Source organism: Mesoplodon bidens, assembly GCF_964165515.1.
Source record: "Mesoplodon bidens genome assembly, chromosome: 10".
Taxonomy (NCBI): Eukaryota; Metazoa; Chordata; class Mammalia; order Artiodactyla; family Ziphiidae; genus Mesoplodon; species Mesoplodon bidens.
In genome coordinates this window covers 82,804,173-82,819,060 of record NC_138172.1, presented here as the reverse complement: position 1 = coordinate 82,819,060, position 14,888 = coordinate 82,804,173, and positions in this window count along the sequence as shown.

The window sequence follows — 14,888 nt, the reverse complement described above, 5'->3', positions numbered from 1 at the left end:
CTCCCAGCCCAGGCCTCCGGCCCTAGGCCCTGGGTGGGGAAAGACCAGGAGGGAGGGGGGAAGAAAAAAATATCTGACTTCAGGTTCAAAGAGGCTTGGGAGGGACGGGGGAAGGGGGCCGGACAATGGCCTTGGCTGGACAATCCTGGTCCCCAGAGGGGGCAACTCTAACCCTAAACAAGTGCTCAACCCTTGAATGGGCCTGGATGGCTCCCCTGGGGACAGCTTCCTGCCCCACAACCCCCCAGCCCCAATCCCCTCACACGGAATCCCCCTCAGAGCAGCTAAAAGAGCTCCAGCAATAACGCCCCCATCCCCTCAAAGACTGAGCCTCAGACAGGGACCCCCACTGGGACCTAGGTCTCCTGTCCCCCTCTAGAGGACTCAGGCGTCCAGCCTCATCATCTACCCCTCCCCCAGCCCCCCCAGGCCTTTGTGTAGTGGGGCTGGTGAAAAGATGAGGAGGAGGTGGAGAGCGACTTGGGGGTGTGTGCAGGAAGCCTGCCCCTAAGCTCTCCCACAGGGTCTATTTTTCTGGGCCTGTCCTGAGGGCTCACACTGCAGGCATAGTGCTTGATTCTGTTTGCAGGAGAATAGCTTTCAGACTGCCTGTCTGCTTGGGATGAGGTTTGCCTGTCTGCTCCCCAAACTTGCCCTAAATGAAGGCCCCGAGGTGAACTGGGGGGCCTCCGGAAAGGCTGTAGACCAGAGCTCCCTACAGCTTGGAAGGCCAGAATCCTGAGCCTCGGACATGGACCTCTGCCGACTTAGACGTCTCTTCATCTCAGCCCCGTCTGAGGTTGTTTGCTCAGCATCTGCCTTCTGAGGGGCTCGGGGGTCCTGCTGGGGGTCCTCTTGACTGTGGCCAGCTGTCTTCAACTTGGTGGTATCTGGGAGTCCTTTGAGCCTGTTTTTTTGGGTTTTGTTTTTTTTTCTCCTCTGAATCTGTATCACACAGCCCCTGCTCCAGCCCATCTCTAAGTACTTTTTGGGCAACTAATTGTGTGCATGCATTTCAATACTTCCCATAGGTCTGTTGGAAGATCTACAGGGCAGTGAAACTGGAGCTGTATTCACCGCTAAACCACTAACTGCCCAAAAGGCAGATAGATTAAGGGGCCTGGTGGGGGTGGAGAGGTGTGCTTTGGACCAGGAGGGGCCCCTCCCCAGCCATCTCCCCAACCCCCAGGACAGAGCCATCACAGCCCCTTTGTCATGCATCTATCTGCTGTCTGCCAAGAAGACGGCCTCCCGGAGGAGGGGGATGGGCGGACCTGGGAAATCTACAGCAGTGCTTCTTGGCTCGCCGCCCTCTAGGCTCCCAGAAACCCCTTCCCCCATGTGGTCCAGAGAGCTCCTGTACCCCTGTCTTCCCAGCGGCCCCTAAAACACCTTCCCCTTTTCCTCCCACTCAACAACACCCTCTGTTTTTTAGATTTCAATCAATAGTTGCTCTAGGTGGTATGTTTCTGGCCTGGGCAAGAGTCCCATTCCAGAGGGAGAGACAGAGGAGGGGAGGGTGCCTGGCTGCCTGGCTGGCTTGTAGCCAGAGATCTGAGCCAGATCAGTCAGGTGTTGCCTGGAGCCTGACCCAGAACCTTAATGGAAAGTTAAGTTTGTCTGCAGTCCTAGCCAGCCCCTACCCAGGCCAGCTCTGCGCAGGCCCAGAGGAGACTGGAAGCGGGGTTAAGTCATAAATAAACCTGGCTCCTCCACTCTCCTGGATCTTAGGGAGTCACGAAACAACTTCAAGTCCCCAAAAACAATTTAGGACTGGGCTCACAAACTCTCCGCATACACCTTTATTATAGTGCAATGTCAAGGTCCTACACAAAGACAAACGCAAGTATCTGGTTGTAGAGCATGACCCAGGGAGGACAGGTGAAGGCCACCACTCCCTGCCAGGTGTGGCTGGCCTGGCATGGTTGCTAAGAGGTGCGATGGTGGCCTTGCTGCTGTCGGCCCAGCCATCCCCTCGCTCTTCTGTTGGGAAAACCAGCTGAAATGGCTCAGGGGACCAACGGAGACTTGCTCTAGACCACGGTAGCAAACCCCTTATTTTGACTTCTGGCTGCTGTCCATCTGAAGGCAGAAGAAAGGGAAAGAATGGAAGGCTGAGGAGAGAAGGATTCAGGCTTTGCCCACTTTGGGAGAATATCTCCCTTAATCTCAGTTTACACATTTTCCACTGCTCACTGTAATCCACACCCCTTCTTCTCAACAACTGACCCTATGATCTCTCCTGCGAGGTCTGCAAACTGAAATCTTCTTTTCCCAAATCCAGGTACTGTTACCTCAAATCTAGGAGTCAGCTCTCTGCTTGTAGTCTGTAGGGAGATAGAGAGGTGAGAGCAAGAGGGAGGGGAAGCCAGGAGAAGAGGTCAGGAATAAACCAAGGGTCTGCAGACCAGGGTCCTGGGCCCTGGCTCTGACACCCCAGCGGACGGCGCCTCGCTTTCTGTGCCTTGGTTTCCTCATCTAATAAAGAGGAATTGGACCAAATGAGCCCTAAATTTCCTTCCAGCTCAGACATAAAAGTGCTGCCCCTCTCCCGTACACCCTCCTCTCTATCCTCACCATTTAGTTGTCATGGGACTAGCAATCTCTCTCTGCACGCCTGTGAAGAGAAATTGGGGTTGGAGGGGTGGGAGAGGAGGGACTCGGTGAGATGCTGGCACAGGCTTTCCCGCCCCGCACCCCCATCTCCCAGCAGCCTTCCTGGGAAATCTAGCAGAGTTTCCCCTCGAGTTTGATCAAGATTTGTTTGCTGAGTTTGGGAGGCCAGTTTTGATTTGGTTTTGGTGTTTGGGAACTTATAAGAAACATACTTCAGGAAGTAAAACTGTGTGTGTGTGTGTGTGTGTGTGTGTGTGTGTGTGTGTGTGGACAAAGGCTAGAGAGGAAACGGAAGTCCTAACCTACTCCTTCTTCTTTTCATATTTTTCATATTCCCTCCTCAGTTGCTTTTCTCTAAATTGCTGCTCTTGGACCTCAGCCTCCCAGAGAGAGGGAAACCAGATGATCCTTAAGGTCGCTTCCAGCTCTAAAATTCTAAAAAAAAAAAAGAAAAGAAAAAGAAAGCAAAACCTGTCGGGACTTCCCTGGTCGTCCAGTGGGTAAGACTCTGTGCTCCCAATGCAGGGGGCCTGGGTTCGAGCCCTGGTTGGGGAACTAGATCCCACATGCATGCCGCAACTAAAAAGAGAAAAAAAGCCAGTTCTAAAATTCTGAGCATACCTGCTGCCCTTCCCTTCTGCCACTTCTTCCAGAGGAAGGTGCCTACAACTCCCACAGTGACCACTCCAGAGGCCAGGAGCCCAAAGAAGATCCAGACAAGGGTGGGTGTGTGTTGCTTAAAACCAGGAGGCTCGGGCTTCCCTGGTGGCGCAGTGGTTGAGAGTCTGCCTGCCAGTGCAGGGGACGCAGGTTCGAGCCCTGGTCTGGGAGGATCCCACATGCGGCGGAGCAACTAGGCCCGTGAGCCACAACTGCTGAGCCTGCACGTCTGGAGCCTGTGCTCTGCAACGGGAGAGGCTGCAATGGTGAGAGGCCCGTGCACTGTGATGAAGAGTGGCCCCCGCTTGCCGCAGCTAGAGAAAGCCTTCGCACAGAAACGAAGACCCAACACAGCCAAAAATGAATAAAATAAATTTACAAAAAAGAAAGAAAGCATATTGAACAAGTTTAAAAAAAGGAGATAGGTTTAAAAAAAAAAAAAACCAGGAGGCTCTGAAAGGTGTGGGCATGTGAGGCACTGACAGACCAGCCTGGCTCCCCCACCCTTTCCCTGGGCTACCCTGTCTGCTCATCTGAGGTCCTGCAGAGACCCAGCATCAGACTGGGATGCCACCAGACAGGAAACCTCTGCTGTGTCAAAGGGCATCTCAGTGGACTGCTGGCTCTAAGTAGTCCCATCCCACTGGGATCAGATGGCTTGAGGTCCCAAAGACCCAGGGTTCAGGGACAGCTGGACACCAGAGGACAGAAGCCACGGGCCCTGCATGTTGGGATGGGCTCTCTTCTAGGGGGCTTTGTCGAGAGGCACACGCACTGAGGGGGCCAGTGGGACAGGGAGGAGTGGTGGCAAAGGGGACCTAGAAACTCCTAGACCAGGGGGACTTGCCAACTCTGGTCTTGCCACACTGCCATGCATCCTCCACAACAGGGCCTGGGCTGCCACCCAGGCACCATTCATACCACATTCCATGGTGACTGTCGGTCACGCCCCGCCCTGAGTACCCTGGGGTGCTAAGCCCTGGGCCAGAACTTGAACACCAAGTAGAGAATGGATCGACCAAATATGTGTGAGAGAAGGCAAGGCCAGTGGCTAGCCTGGTCAGCAACAGAACTGTGCTCATGAAGGACAAAGATAATGCACGGACTTCCCTGGTGGGCCAGCGGTTAAGACGCCGCACTTCAAATGCAGGGGGCACGGGTTCGATCCCTGGTCTGGGAAGATCCCACATGCCACGTGGTGTGGCCAAACAAACAAAAAACTGTGCTCACGAAGGGCACATTGAATGCAATAGAGGTCTGCTCCCTCACCCCTCCCCGCCATGCCCTCGGCCCCTTCACCTTCCCCACTGCTCAGTCCCCACCTATCATTCCTATCATAGGCTGCAGGCTGGGGCCCCACCCCAGCTTCCAGGTATTTCCTGAAATGGTGGAGGCGGCTCTTGGTCAAGAAGGATTACTCTTTTCACTTCTCTCCATCTGTAGTTCTGTTTTTTTCTAGCTTGCTTTTGCTGGAATTGAAAGACTCAAGTGTACTGAGAAGGGAGTCCTGGCCATCAGAGTTGTATTGCCAGTGTCCCCAGGTGCTCTGATTCCCAAGCAAGTCCTGTGACTCTGAAATGCCGAAGTCCCAGAACTCCAAAGGAGAACAAAACATTAGTTTTCTCTACCTCCACTCCCACCACTTCCCAAAATGCCTGGAATTCCCTTCCTCGGCTGATAAACCTTCACTCATTCTCCAAGATATATCTTCCCGGTCATGCACATCCCCACCAAAGTCATGCTGCACCCCACCCTTCATGCCCTGCAGCAAGTGGCTCCCTCCTTTGCTCCCATCATGCCCTGCTCATGCCACAGTCATGGTACTGACCACACTGAACCCTCCTGAAGGCAGGGACCCATGCCCTGTGCCCAGCATCATGGGGTTTTGTTTGTTTCTTTGTTTGTTTTTGGCCGCACCTTGCCGATGCAGGACTTCCCTGACCAGGGATAGAACCCGCGCAGTGGAAGCGCAGAGTCTTAACCGCTGGACCACCAGGGAAGCCTCATCAAGCTTTTTTTTAATTGAAGTATAGTTCACATACAGTATTATATTAGTTTCAAGTGTACTACATGGTGATTTGACATTTGCATACATTATGAAATGATCATCACGAAAAGTAGTATCCATCTGTCTCCAAAAGTGTTGCTACTGGGGACTTCCCTGGTGGCCCAGTGGGTAAGACTACGTGCTCCCAGTGCAGGGGACCCAGGTTCGATCCCTGGTCGGGGAACTAGATCCCACATGCATGACACAACTAAGAAGTCCACATGCCACAGCTATGAATGAGCCCGCATGCCGCAACGAAGATCCCCCATGCCGTAACTAAGACCCAGCACAGCCTAAATAAATAAATAAATATTTTTAAAAAAATGTTACTACCATATTATTAACCATATTAACCGTATGCCTTACACAGCAACATGTTTAAATCCCAGATCTAAATGCCACTACTAGATATATTGTCCATAGCAAATGTAACTGGACCTCTCTAAGCCTCAATTTCCTCATCTGGGAGCTGGAGATAACAATAGTGATCAAATGATATAATGCATGCCAGTGTTAATGTCATACCTGCCAATAAGAATCCAAGAAATTCAAGAACTAGTAGCTGCTATTTATTTTTTAATATTTATTTAGTTATTTGGCCATGCTGGGTCTTAGTTGTGGCACGCAGGATATTCTATCTTCATTGTGGCATGCAGATCTTTTTTAGTTGCAGCATGCAGGGTCTTTTACTTTTGACATGTGGGATCTAGTTCCCTGATGAGGGATCGAACCTGGGCCCCCTGCATTGGGAGCTCTGAGTCTTAGCCATTGGACCAGCAGGGAAGTCCCAGTAGTTGCTATTGTAATATTTATTATTGGTAAAGCACCATAAACAGCATTTACTAGACCCTCAAATATTGCTAGATGAAAAAAAAAAAAAATGATGTAGGTTAGAAATATACTTCTCTTGGGACCCTGACCAGGTTTCCAGGGTTCCTATAACTACTGGTGGAGATGGGGAGGTGGCTATGTCAGAAAGGCCATTTATGTCCCGACCCTGGATTTGAAAAAGTTGGATACAATTTTTTTGTTTTTCATCCGAAGGGAAGGCCTGGGGTTCTTGAGACAACGGAGAACTCTCTAGCCTGTTCCCTGACTGGAGAAAGGTAGGAGTCTTATACTTAAGTCCTACCCTTTCCAACACCCAATACTCAATATCCAATCTTTTGGACACCATCAGGTACACACTAGGGTCTGGAGTCAGGGATGAAACGCCCCAGGAGGAGAAGGCAGCATCTGTGAAGGGTGCTGTATCCAGAGCGCTCAGCAGGGGGCCTGGCTTCGAGTTTAATAAATATTAGTTTAACAATAATGAATGAACAACTCCCTATCTTTAGGACTGCTTTGAGCTCTTCCCTTCACTCCCCATCACCTTGGCTCTGATTCTTCTGCTCCATGATGCTTCTCAGTTGATGACAAGGTACTGGGCTTTGGCCTTCATTTTGAGAATCAGCTTTGCCCAAACCCCTAGGTCCCTGGCTTCAGACCAGGATGCCTGGAACTCTGCCCATCTGCCCTCCTTGCAGCACCATTAGAAAGACTGGTCATCCAAGAGCTTGAGAATTCATAAGGGCCTTGCTCAGGGCTGGGCTGGGAAGGAGTGATGAAGCTGTAGTGCAGAGAATAGGTTCCTGAGGGGAAAAGAAATGGTGGGAATGGGTTATCTCTAGTGGGCACTTTTTTGGGGAGATGATTCCACAAGTATCCTGTAAGAAGGTAAAGAGGTAGGACTATCATTAGGACAGCAAAAGAGTGAGTAAGGGGCATGGGGAGTGAACAATGGGAAGGGAAACTCTGGCTGCCCTGCAGGATCTCATCCAGGCTCATAGTTTTAGATAGTAATGACTCCACTATCCAAATCCTTGCACTTCACATCAGTGTACCCAACCACCTATTGGCCATCTTGACAGAATGTCCTACATCACCTTAAATTCAACATATCTAAACTAAGGATATCCCCTTAGCCCCCACCAGGGAACAATCTGGTCCTCATCCTACATTTCTGGTAGGTGGCATCACCATCCGACCTATCTGCTTGCTTAAGTCAGAACTGGGTTGTAGTGTGGGAAATTAACTTATGTCACAGTGGCCTCCTGGTACAGTACCATGAAGCTATCCAGAGGTCGTGGAACAAAAAGGCTCACAGGGGCTTCCCTGGTGGCACAGTGGTTGAGAGTCCGCCTGCCAATGCAGGGGACACGGGTTCGTGCCCTGGTCCGGGAAGATCTCACATGCCGCGGAGCGGCTGGGCCCATGAGCCATGGCCGCTAAGCCTGCGCGTCCGGAGCCTGTGCTCCTCAACGGTAGAGGCCACAACAGTGAGAGGCCCGCGTACCGGAAAAAAAAAAAAAAAAAAAAAAAAAAGAAAGAGAAAAGATGTGCGTCTTCAATTATAAGAATAAATGTTGGCAAAATGACAGACATTAGGCTTATTCTATATGGCCTCATGGGTTATGTCTAGGTGGAAGGGAGAGGAAATAGCTACAGATATTCATGAAGAAGAACAATCTCCAAAGCCAGAAGGTAATCAGGTCTCCATTAATCAGGATGGACAAACACAGGCTGGACAACCACTTAAATGGGCCTATGTTCATTTCGTGGGATGTGTATCAGAGTGTAAGCCTAGAGACCAAGGTCATGGTGGTAAATGAGAATGGGTCCCTCAGATTCTACTAGCACGTGAGAACTCATGGTCTGTGGGCATTAACCTGATGGAAAAAGGGACTAACTCTCCTTGAGTTCTCCCCAAAAAAGTTGTGGCCCTGAGCTAACCTGCTTACCCCACTGAATATTTGTTTTTTTGTTTGTTTGTTTGTTTGCTTTTTGGCGGTACGCGGGCCTCTCACCACCGTGGCCTCTCCCGTTGCGGAGCACAGGCTCCGGACGCGCAGGCTCAGCGGCCATGGCTCACGGGCCCAGCCACTCCACGGCATGTGGGATCTTCCCAGACCGGGGCACGAACCCGTGTCCCCTGCATCGGCAGGCGGACTCTCAACCACTGCACCACCAGGGAAGCCCTGAATATTTGTTTTTTGTTTGTTTGTTTTTGGGGTATTTGTGGCCACGTTTCTTGTGGGATCTTAGTTCCTGCACTCCACAGTGAGAGTGCAGAGTCCTAACCACTGGACAGCAAGAGAATTCCCTGAATACTTGTTTAACATGTATTTTATGTTCCTGGACAAATCTTGTGTTTGCCTTCACTTATATGCTTTAAATTCTACAAGGGTCACATATACTCATCTGTTAGATTTTCATTTGGAAAACCTCTTCACAATCCTACAAGTTCCACCTGACACTAGGAATTATACTGAATAGGTAATAAACACGTTTTTTTTTTTTTTTTTAAATCACTCATCACTTTTACTATTTTTAAGGTAATAATTGTCAAGACTTCCCTGGTGGCGCAGTGGTTAAGAATCCCCCTGCCAATGCAGGGGACATGGGTTCGAGCCCTGGTCTGGGAAGATCCCACATGCCGGGGAGCAACTAAGCTCGTGCGCCACAACTACTGAAGTCTGCGTGCCTAGAGCCCGTGCTCCGCAATAAGAAAAGCCACCACAATGAGAAGCCCGTGCACCTCAACGAAGAGTAGCCCCTGCTCGCTGCAACTAGAGAAAGCCTGCGCACAGCAACGAAGACCCAAAGCAGCCAAAAATAAAAATAAATTAATTAAAAAAAGATTAAAATGGTCCAATAACATCTCTGTATATCTGAGGTCACATCCCCACAGCACTGTGTACTTTGTGAAGTAATCTGTTGGGTTATTTGTAAAAAACAAAAGCAGTCTTACTCTGTGGGAAAAAGGGAATGTGTTGGGAATAATGGATATAAGTTATAGACGCATAGGTGCAGCCGAAGAAGTAAGGCTCAGGGAAGGTGGGGGCCAGGGCAGCGCTGGGACAGGGGCAGCAACAACTGATCCTCAGTCTCATTAAGGAACGACCATTGGGATAATAAATATAATACCACACAATGTTCACACTCCTGCACTAGCTCAGGGTTCACATTCCCGTGACAGCATATCCAGTCAATATAGCTTGGGCCTGCTGTCCGCTCCTTCACTAAAAGAAGAGATCAACATTGATCAGCAGGCCTTCCAGGCTATATCCAGGTGGCATATCACAGTTCCCTAAAGCATACTGGGGTGCACTAGCAAGGAATAGGCATGGTAGACAAAAAATTGTAATAAATATTCACTGCACAGACAAAATAGTGGATTTTTTGTTTGTTTGTTTTTTTGGCTGCGTTGGGTCTTTGTTGCTGTGCGCAGGCTTTCTTTAGTTGCGGCGAGTGGGGGTTACTCTTCGTTGCAGTGAGCAGGCTTCTCATTGCAGAGCACGGGCTCTAGGCATGCAGGCTTCAGTAGTTCCAGCATGCAGGCTCAGTAGTTGCAGTTTGCAGGCTCTAGAGCACAGGCTCAATAGTTGTGGTGCATGGGCTTAGTTGCCCCGCAGCATGTGGGATCTTCCCGGACCAGGGTTTGAACCCATGTCTCCTGAATTGGCAGGCGGATTCTTAACCACTTTGCCATCAGGGAAGTCCCTGTATTCCTTTTTTTTTTTTTTTTTAAATTAATTAATTAATTTTTGGCTTTGTTGGGTCTTCATTGTTGCACGCGGGCTTTCTCTAGTTGTGGTGAGTGGGGGCCATTCCTTGTTGTGGTGTGCGGGCTTCTCACTGTGGTGGCTTCTCTTGTTGCAGAGCACGGGCTCTAGGCACATGAGCTCAGTAGTTGTGGCACGTGGGCTCAGTAGTTGTGGCTCTCGGGCCCTAGAGCACAGGCTCAGTAGTTGTGGCGCACGGGCTTAGTTGCTCCATGGCACTTGGGATCTTCCCAGACCAGGGCTCGAACCCGTGTCCCCTGCATTGGCAGGCAGATTCTTAACCACTGCGCCATGAGGGAAGTCCCCTGTATTCCTTTTTAAAGACAAGTCTCAGAGGCCAGATCATCTTCAGGGCAATGCATGTCGCCACTGCGCATGACCGCATTGTGAAAAGGGAGGTGACCTTTGGCCGGGTCTGGAGCATCTCAACTCTAGGCCAGGGACAGCCGTAGTCGGAGAGGGTCTTTGGGGCTGGGGTTCAAGAGGAAGAGGCCTCAGATGCCTCTGCATCTACAGCTTCCCCCCACCAACATGTTTAGTGGGTTTAATAAGTTTACCCCTTCAGTTTCTATTTGCAGCACCCAATATTCCTCGGAAATACCAGACAGACCCAGCAATGGCCAAAGTAAAGTTCAGACCTCCAGAGTTTCAAAGTTCAGGTTCTCTGAGCATTCTGTGTTGGAGTGGCACTTGTCTAAAATTGGTACTTCCCTATAGTTGGGGAACTTTAAATGTAGCAGTGAAAAAAGCTTTTTCCTGTTCAAGGGGAAGAAAGAAAATCACTCCTCAAAACCCAGCAGATCGGGCTGTGAGGTCTCTCCTCCTGTCCCATCTCTTCAGGCTTGTGTTTCGCAGTGGAGCAAGAGACCAAAATCTAACCTGAGTTACAAGAAACAAGGCAGTGATGGGTATAAAGGGAGTGACCAGGAGCAACAGATTCTTCTTTACCTCTCACGTCCAATACGTGTGCTTCACAGAAAAACAAGAATAACAAGTCCACAAAATACAACAGCTAGAATTACAAAAATTCATTCATCCAAGGGTGGTGGAAGGCTGGAAGGGGAAGTGGGAGGGGAAGTGGCACAGGAAGAAAGAGTATTCAAGTCAGTCCAGGCACAGGGGCTGGCAAATGCTAGCAAAGAGCTGCAGAAAAACCCATGGTCAATAAAAACAAACAACCAACCAAACAAAAACCTGTCGTCCTTTCAGACTCACAGGTGTTTAAAATCCATACTGGTGTCTGGAAGATTCTGTCTCATGTGCAACCGAAACAAAAGTCCCGATGCCTCAGAGAGAATGGAACATGCACAGGGAGCTGGGTAGAGTGGGTCCTGCCTTCCCTGGTGGGGGAGGGAAACAAGGGAAAGAGCTGTCACAGGGTCCTTCCAATCCCACCCATCCCCTCTGGATGGCAGGTGACTCAGTGCCCGCAGCCTGACGTTTGGCAGGCGTGCATCTACAGCTCTGTCATCTGATTCTCCTACTTCCATCCCATTACGTCTCAGAATCAGAGTGCCTATTCTTCCCTTGGTTTGTCTGATGGTTAGGCCAAAAAGTTGTGAAAGTGATCATATAATAAGTCTCAAATTAATACTGTGATTTCTAGGGTAACTAACAGAAAAATAAAAGAATGTGTAACTAGAAAGCTAATTAAGAAGACTACAATAATGAAAAGTTTTGGGTTAATCCAAAAGAAGGCAACAAAGAAAAACAATGAAGCAGAGAATAAATGAATTAGAAGACAGTAAGTGGCCAGGTGGTAGTAAACCCAAGTGTGTCTGTAATGACATTAAACATAAATGAACTCAAACACTACAGTTAAGGACAAAGATGGTCAGGTGGGTAAAAATAAATGAATAGCTATATGCTGTTCACAAAAGACACAATTTGAGTAGCAGGTTACAGAAATGTTGAAAGTAAAAGGATGGAAAAAAGAAATACCATACAGACATTGATGAGAAACCACACAGAGATACTCTTTAGAAAGACCACAGGACATGAATCTCCTTGGACATAAAGTACATGTATACAGTTTACAGCATCTTTAATATAGTTTATTTACCTCATGAGATCCTTGAGACAATATAATGCCACATATTTGATACAGTGAGCAATAAATACACATTGAATGAAGGAATAAAGTGCCCATAATTCAGGACTTCCCTGGCGGTCCAGTGGTTAGGACTTGGTACTTTCGTTGCTCTGGGCCCAGGTTCAATTCCTGGTCAGGGAACTAAGATTCCACAAGCCGTGTGGTCAAAAAGAAGTGCCCAGTAATTCAAGTGTTATTCGTATTTTGAAGAGGAGGAGCAACATCCTCGTGAAGTAAAGTAAAATAAACTGAATTAGGCCCCATGGATAGCAGAATCGAGAACACATTCTCTGCCTTAAAGGAATCAGAACTCTACTTAGGGCAATATCATGTATCATATATGTCAAATATGCCAATTACTAGGGTTGAATTGATACATTCCAGAAGGCACCAAAAGAAAATGTGAGGAAGGATTCATTGAATGCAGAGATAAGGGAGAAACTGATTTGTTTTAAAGATGGATAGAAGTTTTCAGGACAAAAAAATAGGGGGGCAAAGGCCTTATTTGGGCCAAAGCAAAAGAGGAGCTCACCTACCCAGGTGGGCGAATGCCTGACCTAGCCCTGCCCTGGACCCAGAGGAGACCCAGGCAAGCAGAGCTCCTGGCCTGGCCGCACCTCCGTGGGTCCTAATCGTGGGAGATTTGGACCCCAGGAGACATTTTGAAATGTCTGGATCATTTTTTGTTGTCTAACTTGGCAGAAGCAGGTGTTGTAAAGTGAGGAAATACTGCCCTCTAGTGGATAGACGCCAGGGCTACGGCTAAACATCCCACAAGGCACGGGACAGCCCCCCACAGCCAAGAACTCTCTGGCCCAATAAGTTAATGGTGCCAATGGTGAGAAACCCTGTCCTAGAGGTTAGTGCTGCAATGTCCTCATCACTTCTCAGATGAAGAAATGGAGGCATCAAGAGGGAAAGTGCTACAGACACAGAGAACAGACTTGTGGTTGTCAAGGAAGAGCAGGGTGGGGAACAGAAGGACTGGGAGTGTGGGATTAGCAGATGTAAACTATTATATATAGGATGGATAAACAACAAGGTCCTACTGTATAGCACCGGGAACTATATTCAATATCCTGTGATAGGACTTCCATGGTGGCGCAGTGGTTAAGAATTCGCCTGCCAATGCAGAAGACATGGGTTCGAGCCCTGGTCCAGGAAGATCCCACATGCCGCGGAGCAGCTAAACCCGTGCACCACAACTACTGAGCCTGTGCTCTAGAGCCCGTGCTCCGCAGCAAGAGAAGCCACTGCAATGAGAAGCCCGTGCAACACACTGAAGAGTGTTCCCTGCTCGCCGCAACTAGAGAAAGCCCGCACACAGCAATGAAGACCCAATGCAGCCAAAATTAAAAATAAATAAATAAATTTATTTTTTAAAAAAATCCTGTGATTAACCACAATGGAAAAGGATATTTAAAAAAAGAATGTCTAGGGCTTCCCTGGTGGCGCAGTGGTTGAGGGTCCGCCTGCCGATGCAGGGGAGATGGGTTCGTGTCCTGGTCTGGGAAGATTCCACATGCCGCGGAGCGGCTAGGCCCGTGAGCCATGGCCGCTGAGCCTGCGCATCCGGAGCCTGTGCTCTGCAACGGGAGAGGCCACAACAGTGAGAGGCCCGCGTACCGCAAAAAAAAAAAAAAAAAAAAAAAAAAAAAAAAAAAGATTGTCTAAATGGTACAGATGAAACGGTTTTCAGGGCAGAAATAGAGACACAGATGTAGAGAACAAAGGTATGGACACCAAGGGGGGAAAGGGGCGGGGGGCGGGGGGCGGGGGGTGGGATGAACTGGGAGATTGGGATTGACATGTGTACACTAATATGTATAAAATAGATAACTAATAAGAACCTGCTGTATAAAAAATAAAATTCAAAAAAATAAAAATAAGGGGCTTCCCTGGTGGCACAGTGGTTGAGAATTCGCCTGCCAATGCAGGGGACACGAGTTCGATCCCTGGTCCAGGAAGATCCCACATGCCGTGGGGCAACTAAGCCCATGCACCACAACTGCTGAGCCTGTGCTCTAGAGCCCGTGCTCTGCAATGAGAAGACCCCGCAATGAGAAGCCCGTGCAGTGCAACAAAGAGTAGCCCCCGCTCGCTGCAACTAGAGAAAGCCCGCACTCAGCAGCGAAGACCCAACACAGCCATAAATAAATAAATAAATAAATAAATATATAAAGGAGCCATTTTTCTGGGGAAAAAAAGAAAAAAGAACGTCTCTATGTGTATAACTGAGTCACTTTGCTGTACAGCAGAGAGTGGCACCACACTGTAAATCAACTAGACTTCAACAAAAAAATTAAATTAAAAAATTACAGAAGTATAATTCTTCTAATCCATGGAATAAAAAAAAAGAGGGAAAGTGCCAGGAAGACCAGAGCAGTGAGTTGAATCCAGGTCACCTGGCTGCAGGTTCTGAGCTCCCCTAGTTGAATTAGGTGGGGTGGGGAGCTGACCAAGGAGATTGAATCACAGGTGAAGGGGGACATTATGGTCTGTTGGCACCATCTGTGTTATCAGTGGACTTGTAGCTTCACAAGTTCTGGGGGAGAAGGTAAAAGAAAAAATGTTCAACAGATGAGTCGGGCTTCCCTGGTGGCGCAGTGGTTAAGAATCCGCCTACCAATGCAGGGGACACGGGTTCGAGCCCTGGTCTGGGAAGATCCCACATGCCGCGGGGCAGCTAAGCCCGTGCACCACAACCACTGAGCCTGCACTCTAGGCCCCGCGGGCCACAACTACTGAAGCCCATGGGCTTAGAGGCTGGGCTCTGCAACAAGAGAAGCCACTGCAGGGAGAAGCCCGCACACCACAATGAAAACCAAATGCAGCCAAAAATAAATAAATTCTATTAAAAAAAAAAACA